The following is a 9,308-nucleotide window of genomic DNA, read 5'->3' as shown; positions in this document are numbered from 1 at the left end:
TCTACATATATTGGAACACTTTTAGCACCCAGCCATATCAAAATTCAAGAATTGTGTTTTTTGATGCACCCTACTGGAGGGCGTAAATTAGTAACTCATTGACTACTGACCAATTGGTCGATTTCAGTCCCAAAACTTCCATAACCCAGGAAACTGGCATGGAAAAGCGCTGCCATCGTTCTCCATGGTCTCTCAAGTCAAGTCTTTATTTTTTGCCAAAAAAAAATCGCCTGGAATTCATTGTGGTGATTGGCCCACACAGGACAATACAAGACTGTATAGGTCAAGGATGACAACACATCAGACAGCACATATACAAAAAACAGCTGATGAAAAAGAAACATGTGTTGCTAACAATGTGTAAATATAATAAATAAATAGATCAGTTAAGATATAGATAAGTGCTAGTGCATTAAGTGACCCTGAGGAGGAGGACGTAGCTTTCTAAGCAGAACAGATAAGAATTGTTGGTGGGAATTGAGGGCCCTCACAGCCTGTGGGTAAGTGAAACGGGTGGATCTGGATCTGATACTCTCTAGCCTTCTGCCTGTAGTAGATGGGTGAAAAGGGAATTAGCTAGGTGTGATGAACCTTTGAGTATTTTCAGACCAGTTCTGAGTAGACGGGTGTTGTAAATTTCACAGATTTTAGGGCAGCGTCAAGAATAATTAGGGTGGACCTCCCTAACTACCCTGTTTAGTGTAAACTCATCAGCTGAGCAGTTACCCCACCATACAGTGATGGAGAAGGTAAGAGTGCTCTATCACAGCCTTGTAGAAGTGGAGCATCCCAGCCTTGGACACTTACATTTCCTGAGTGGTCTTAAGAACAGTCGCTGGAAAGCTTTGTTAACAATATGGCTGACATTAGTGTTCCATTTAAGACTGGAGGATATGATGGTCTTAGTTTAATGTGTGTGCCATACACATACTAAGTATTTAATTTCAGTATCAGTGTGTAGTTGGTGTCATGTGTGCTTATTTGAAGAGCTTTGCAAGATTTATGTACTTTTTGCAAGACATTTATAGTCTCTTTCATCAAACGTTTTGTACAAATGAGTGGATCTGGGCTGTGAGTCATAAGACCAAGGAAATACCTGCAGCCTGCAGCCCCGATAAGACTTTACAGGCAGGAAAACCCCAAGACACTGGTTGTATTTATTATTTATTTATTTTTCAGAGTAGGGTATGGTGATAGACTGTAAAGGAATTATTATTATCATTGTATAAAACACCTGTGTAAACAGATATATAAATCACCTCTGTAAGCAAAAATATTATACTGAGTTTCAAGGACACAGAATTCGAGTTGGGACACACAGGAAAAGGCCTCCCATCTTTGTGTGCGTCTGTGCGTGGGTTTTGAGGGAATCAAGCTGAAGGAGATAGATGTCTGGCATCCTGTTTTTCTGTGTGCATCTGTACAATAAAAGACACTGCTTTTTGGGCTGCAGGCTCAGAGACTGATGGTGAAAGGTTCCATACCTTTCACTAGCACCCTCTCCTCGTAGTTCCGGATGCTGCGAGTAAATCCATACTACGTGTTGTGGTTCTTGTGTCTAATATGTTGAGGTAAATTCCATGACATTACTTGGTCCTTTCGAGCCGGATCCCAAGACACCCAAGATCCTGGGACTGATCGTCGGAAGTTGAAGACTGTGCACAGCCCGCGGTCCGGGACCGTGGAAAGCCCAGTACGGTGAATTCCGTGCTGGCCAACCGACGGCGACCAGGCCCTGGACTGGATTGACGGGATCCGAATAGCAACAGAGCAGAACCATAACAGCGTGAGTAAAAACTAGTCTGGGACTATGTTTGAAAGGGAAAGATCGCATTAAGTTGCTCTTTTCTGTATACAGTACTGTTAAAGTAGGCCTAACGATAAACTAAGTACTACAGGGGGGTTCGAGTCCCACCTGAGTTTATCGGGAGAGTACTACAGGGGGTTCGAGTCCCGCCTAAAAGTCTCTCCAAGAAAGGGAAAGTTTTGAATGTGTTTGAATGTGAGTGAATGAGGGGATTATCTGTAAGTTAAAACGAACAACAGAATCTGTGTGATCACCCAGAGAAAGCCGGGTGTTAGGTTAACACCTGACATCTAGAAGCTTGCTTTCTAGATTTGTTGTTTGCCCATTTGAGGACGATACAGTATAACCCCCTATTTGTAAAAATGGGTAATACCCAAGACAAAGAAAATGCTTTGAAAGGCGATGCCAAATTTATGTCCAAAATTCACCCAGGAATTGAAAATTGGCTAACACAATGGAAAGATAAGTTCGAATTTGAAGGGAAATTAACAGTTCCTGGCTGTTCGAAATTGTTATGCGACATAATGATGCACCACTCGAAAAAGAAAAATGGTATAAAAACACAGCACCAAAAAGAAATTGATGCAGTTAAATTGTGTTTGGAGGAGGCAAGAAAGCGCGAAAATAAAATAAAAGAACGGAAAAAAAAATGTACCGTAGCGTATGTAAAAGAGGAAGACAATATGCCTTACACCTCACCACCTCCTTACAACAGACCACAACCACAAGCAGCTGTGGTTAGTGCCTCCGTGTCTGCACCGTCGCCCGCGGCAGCTCCTGTAACCTTGAATCCCCCTGTCCCGACGCCAGCCAGGGGAGGGGAGGAGAAAACGCCCTAAAGACCTAGACAACTGACGCGGTCCCACGGTGAACGTTTAGAATGGGACACCAGGATGTCTGGGGACGTAAATAAAGTTTTAAAGACAGGAACTAGAGCATCCGCAAATCCAGTTCTATTAGACGCGGTAAATCTCCCACATATCCCCGTCTCTCTCCAGGTCTTCACCTTTCGCCACAACCGCCAACTTCACATACACATCTGTATGATGATGACGTTGATGATTTTGATTATGATGACAAAACGCCAAGCTGGCCTCCACAGCCGTTTAAAATAAACGCGTTCCCAATGGTAGAATTACCTAATCCAACATTTAGACCAGGCGAACAAGTAAGTGCTGACAACCGTCGAATAATGCATGTCTACAGGACATGGACCCAAGAGGACGTGAAGAAGGCAATTGAGGGAGTAGCCTCTCACAAAGCACAGATCAACGAATTCTGCGACGAAATGAAAAATATAATACTTGTGTACCACCTGAATGGGTTCGAGGTCGAAAGGATGTTCCGCTGTAAAATGGGCTCCGATTGGAGCCGCGTGAAAGACAGTTTTGTAGCCCATACAGGTGGTACAGCATATGCCCCCGGCTCCATGGAACTAAACCAACAAGTTCAGAACTTAGAGGATAAATGTAGACTAGTGTTCAAAAAACATTGCGATTACACCAAAATATATGCCACAATACAAAAAGATAATGAGGACGTTTGGGAGTTTAGAGACATATTTGAAAAAGTGTTTAAAGCCTATAGTGGTTTAAAAACAGATACTGAAGACAATAAGAAAATCTATGAACAACAATTAAAACAAGCATTACTTCAGAGTTTCAGGCCAAAGATAAAAGGGTGGATAGAAAAACATTTTGTCACTTTTAAGACAGCAAAAACCAGAGAAAGTGATACATATTAATGCCAAACCTGTAATCTTTTTATGTGATACTGGAGCATGCAGAACTGTAATGAAAGACATAGATGGCCTGCAAAAAACAGATCAAGCTATTCTCGTAAAATCAGCCAACAGTCATGTGCAAAAACAATATTTCAGTGAGCCTGTGGCTGTCATGCTGACAGAAACAGGAAGCACTGTTTTCGCCCCTGTAGTCATGGCCCCCGGCTGTCCCTACAACCTGCTAGGACGAGATTTAATGGTGAAATTAAAATTAGCCATCTATCCAAATCTACAGGGGGGTATGGAGGCTAGGACATGTGATAAAATTGACATACACTTAGTCGAGGGGAAAGGTACGCCATATTACGTCTGGGCCCTAGAGCCTTCGCACCAGGACCCAGGAAAAACAATAGAGACGATAGTGCAAAAGGTTAAGGAAAGAATTAACCCACTGGCTAGCATGGTACCCCCTGACGAATTAAGAATTGACCTGAGACGCAAACCTACACCTGGGCCAGACCCAGAGTATGACAAACTAGTCGATAAACTAGGACCTACTAGGGTGACTTTGACTTATTTGTGTTGGTTGGACAGAGAATCTTTTTGTCAAACAGTTCTGCCACCGCCCGCGCAGAAACTGATGAGTTGGGAACTAAAACCCCACATGCAGCTGTCCACTAGCCCAAATGAAAAGCAGTCACGTCTAGACAAACATGTGAACTTTATAACACAAATACAAGATTGGAGAACTGAAACTCAAGATGTTGAAAAAAAAGCCCCACCACTTGTTGGAGGCGCACCAGTCTAAATTATGTGGTGACTTTTACACCAACAGTAATACTACATGACAAAACAGAGACATGATTGATGGTTTTGACAGAGGCTGAGGATCAAGCGCTAAAAATAATTCCGTCAAGTTTATGGTCAAAAGGACCTACGGATGTGGGTCTGATTAAAGACATTGAGCCGGTGCGAATTAAGGCAAAAACAGGTTATTATCCATGCAAAAACAATATCCCCAAAAAAAAAAAAAAAAAAAAAAACCTGATGCAGAAGCAGGGATAAAACCCGTGATAGCAGAGATGATTAAAGCTGGGGTTATTGTGCCATGCCCTAAGTCACCGTGTAATACGCCGATATTTCCTGTCAAGAAAGCGTAAACAATGCAGTAATAGCCCGCGCTCCAAATGTGCCTGATCCCCATACTCTGTTGAACCAATTAAATCCAGAAGCTAAAGTATTTTCAGTAACCGATTTGAGCAACGTATATTATTCAACACCTGTCCATAAAGACAGTCAACATTGGTTCGCATTCACATTTGAAGGGAAACGTTACACATTCACACGCCTGAGCCAAGGGTATTGTGAGTCACCTAAAATATTTTCCGAAGCAATAGCCTACATAACTGCCTGGCAAAGTTTATCCCGCCCTGCGGAAGTCAAATTTTGGCTTATGTTGATGATTTACTCGTAATTGGAATTAACGAAGGAAAATGCAAAATTGATACACTGGCACTTCTAAAATATTTGCACAAAACCGGACATAAAGTGAGCAAAGACAAATTGCAATTGTGGCGCTATGAAGTAAAGTATTTAGGACACACACTGACAAAGGATGGCAGACATGTGCATTCTAGCCGTAAAAAAGCAATATTAGAAGCACCAAAACCGATGACAAAGAAACAAATGATGTCATTTTTAGGGCTCTGCAACTATTGTCGAATGTGGGTCCCAAGCTATGCCGAAAAGACGCGCCCCTTACAAGCATTAATATTTGACGAGCCCATGGCTGCGCACGATAAACTAAAATGGACTAAAGAGGCTGAAACTGCGTTTGAAAACATAAAACAATTAATTGCTGGGTCCACTGTTTTAGCGCTGCCTGATTACACTAAACCGTTCACACAAATTGTCGATACAAAAAATGGTTTCATGACCTCTGTTTTGACACAACAGTGGGGAGCAAAAAATAGACCAGTGGCATTTTACAGTTCACGACTGGATCCGGTGGCGAGAGCAACCCCCGTGTGTGTGCAGGCTGTACTCGCCACAGCAATGGCAGTACAAATGTCAGCTGAAGTCGTGCTTTTTCACCCACTGACTGTGAAAGTTCCACATGCTGTCTCTCTACTGCTGTTACAAACCAACATGACATTCTTATCTCCCGCAAGACACCTCTCGTGCATGACAGTGTTGTTATCGCAACCACACATCACTATCGAGCGCTGCACTGTGCTAAACCCATCCACTCTGTTGCCAACAGCTGAGGACGGGGTGGAGCATAAGTGTTTGGAGATAACACAAACGAACGTGAAACCTAGAGCTGATTTAACTGATCAACCGCTGAAAAAATGTGAAATAATTTTGGTCGACGGATCGGCCGTAAAAGATAAATGTGGTGTAAATAAAGCAGCCTATGCAGTGACTACCCTAACTACAAAAGTAGAGGCAAAACGTTTGCCCGCTTCATACTCTGCACAAGCAGCTGAATTGACGGCCCTAACCAGAGCATGTGATTTTTTTTTGCAAAAAAGGAAGTAACAATTTACACAGACAGTCAATATGCTTTTGCTACGTCTCACATTTTTGGTGCACATTGGAAAAGACGTGGCTACAAAACCTCTACTGGGAAACCAGTAAAACATAAAGACTTACTTCTGAAATTATACGACGCTCTTCAATTACCAAAAAAAAAAAAAGCTTGCCATTTGTAAATGTGAAGTGCATACTAACAAAACTGATTCAAGAGGAAATGCCCTGGCAGATGAATGCGCAAAGAAAGCCACAGGCGTGTTCCTCTTGCAAACGGGAACTGATACACAACACATACACAAACACGACAGCAGCAAGCATCTGTTAAAAAGAGGGACCTATGGAAGAAACATGGGTGCTACCTAAAAGACAATGTCTACGTCGGTCCAAGTGGCAAACCAGTATTACCTAAATATATGTATAAATGGGCAGTTATAGTGACACATGGTCATTGTGTCAACGGGAGGAGTGCTGCCACACAGCTAACTCCTTTTGAAATGCTGTATGGTAGACCATAGCCTACACCATGCCTGATTTCTCTCGTAGTTAGGCCACGCCTGATGATGATGATGAAGGAGTAGTGGGACAGTTGATTAAGACTCTGTCATCTAAATGTGTAGACACGAATACTGCTCCCTCTCTCTCTCTCTCCACAGGACCCTAAAGTGAAACCAGGAGACACCCAGTTCATCATAGAATTATTCTAGCCACTCCTACTGCAGTGAAGGTACGCGGCCGAACCTCTTGGACACACATCTCGCATTGTAAGGTGCGGGACATTCCAGCTGCAGAGTCAACCGCTGTGGAGAGGAAATCTGACTACAAAGGGGTCTAGAGGTATAGAATCTAGTCGTCTCAACGTCAGTGTTTTTACAGAGCCTCCACGGTTTAGTGACGATGCCTGGGGGTCACGGGCCTTTGATGTGGAGGTTGGTCCTCGGAGGGGTTTTTGCCCTCACCTTACTGAGACTGTTGCTACAAGGACTGAACAATGACTTTTTCGTGAGAGACAAAGGAAGCCGATACAGAAGATGGAAGAGATGGGTTTTGTCTGAAGATCTGCATACCTACAACATAACACATGTGTATCATTTGAATTCATGGTATCGCTATGCTCAAATGTTAGCTGATTTGAATAATGTGTCTGACTGTTATGTATGTTCCATGATGCCAATATCTGCTTCTCATCCCCGTTTAACAGTCGCCAAAATCTCTCGTAGACAGAGTGAGTGTGTAGGTGAGCGAACGTCTAACAAACAAGGCGTTTACAGCGCTTATAATTCATCCCACCTAACAATAAATGACAATGGCACTTCTTCTATCAGTAAACCCTGTGCAGTGACACACCCTTTGAAGTACCTAAATTCTAACGTAACATTGACCCCTTATGCCACTGTTAGACCTAAAACAATATTCCCGCTGTGTTTCTTCAGAAATGGTTCAGTGCCTGTGGGGAGTTTGCCTCTCTACAGGTGTCGTCAGACAGCGGTTCCTATGGAAACGTGCGTGATGCAAGGTCAAAAGAAAACTATAAGTTTTGATGAAGGTGGTGATATCTGTCCATGGCCCAACCCTAGAAATAAGACCAGGTGCAGGTGTTGGAGTGACTATGTTTTGCCTAGTCCTGATGGTACGACCACATTAGACGGTATCTATTGGATGTGTGGCCACAAAGTCTACCTAAATCTTCCACCCAAGTGGGTAGGAATTTGTGCTCCGGTGCGTCTGACTGACCACACTTACATTATAACTCAGGCTACCCACCACCGTTGTAGCCGCAGAGCTGTAGTAGATGTGAAACCACACGATCCTATTTGGGGAAAGGATGTCCCTGATGAGCATAAGTTGTGGTCTGCTAGTCATAAAATAAGGTTAAGTCTGTTCCCCTGGGTAGGGGTTGGGAAGTTACTGTTAAGAATGGAAACACAAGAATACAGAATTGGATTGTTTGTAAATTCATCTATTAAAGTAGATGAGAAACAAAATGTTGAAATATCTGCTATGCGTTTAATGTTGATGCAAAATAGATTGGTGCTTGACCTAATGGCAGCTGCAGAAGGAGGTGTTTGTGCAATGCTGAATGACACATGCTGTACATACATTCCTGATGAGGCGAACAGTCAAGATGTTACTGAAGCTTTGCACCAAATGAAAAATGTACAACAAGCAATGATTACTGATACGGTTAACCAAGGATGGGATCGATCCTCTTTCATGGTTTAGGTCCGGTACCTGGCTGCAGATAATCTTGAAAATATGTGCTCCTATACTTGCTGTATTAATCTTGTTCTGTGTATTCACAACATGTGTATTACCTTGTTTTTGCCAGCTTATAACCAAGACTGTAACTGCTAATATGAATGCTTTGCTTTTGCAAGAAGAGGCATGTAGGCTCCTCGCTGAGGACAACAGTGAAGTGTAATGATTAATTGATTAACCTCATGATCAGCAATGAAGTTGTTACAGAAAACCTGTATTGGAGATGATAGTGATAGTTACCAATGATAAACAGGAGGGAAATGTAAAGGAATTATTATTATCATTGTATAAAACACCTGTGTAAACAGATATATAAATCACCTCTGTAAGCAAAAATATTATACTGAGTTTCAAGGACACAGAATTCGAGGTGGGACACACAGGAAAAGGCCTCCCATCTTTGTGTGCGTCTGTGCGTGGGTTTTGAGGGAATCAAGCTGAAGGAGATAGATGTCTGGCATCCTGTTTTTCTGTGTGCATCTGTACAATAAAAGACACTGCTTTTTGGGCTGCAGGCTCAGAGACTGATGGTGAAAGGTTCCATACCTTTCACTAGCACCCTCTCCTCGTAGTTCCGGATGCTGCGAGTAAATCCATACTACGTGTTGTGGTTCTTGTGTCTAATATGTTGAGGTAAATTCCATGACATAGACATTCAACCTTTACACATTATTTCATCTATAGAAAAAAAGACGAATGCAAAAATATGTGACACAGCTAACATGACTAAACTAAACAGTACAAGAATATCAGTGAATTAAATGCAAACATATTAAAATCATATGGTGCTTTTCTAGTGAATTAAATGCTAATTAAATACATATTAAATTCATATGGTGCTTCTCCAGGCACCAGAAGCACTTTAGAGTGAATGGAAGGGGGCGTGTTCACCACTGTGCAGCACCCACCTGAGTGATGCACAACAGCAGCATCAGAATGCTCACCACTACACGAGAGCCACCACACACCAGCTTGAAAATTAACTGA

Source organism: Alosa pseudoharengus, unplaced genomic scaffold, assembly GCF_046254945.1.
Source record: "Alosa pseudoharengus isolate Yale_2024_CS ecotype anadromous, Long Island Sound unplaced genomic scaffold, YU_APseudo_1.1 YU_APseudo_1.1_scf_1, whole genome shotgun sequence".
Lineage (NCBI taxonomy): Eukaryota > Metazoa > Chordata > Actinopteri > Clupeiformes > Clupeidae > Alosa > Alosa pseudoharengus.
This window is presented reverse-complemented; position numbering follows the sequence as displayed.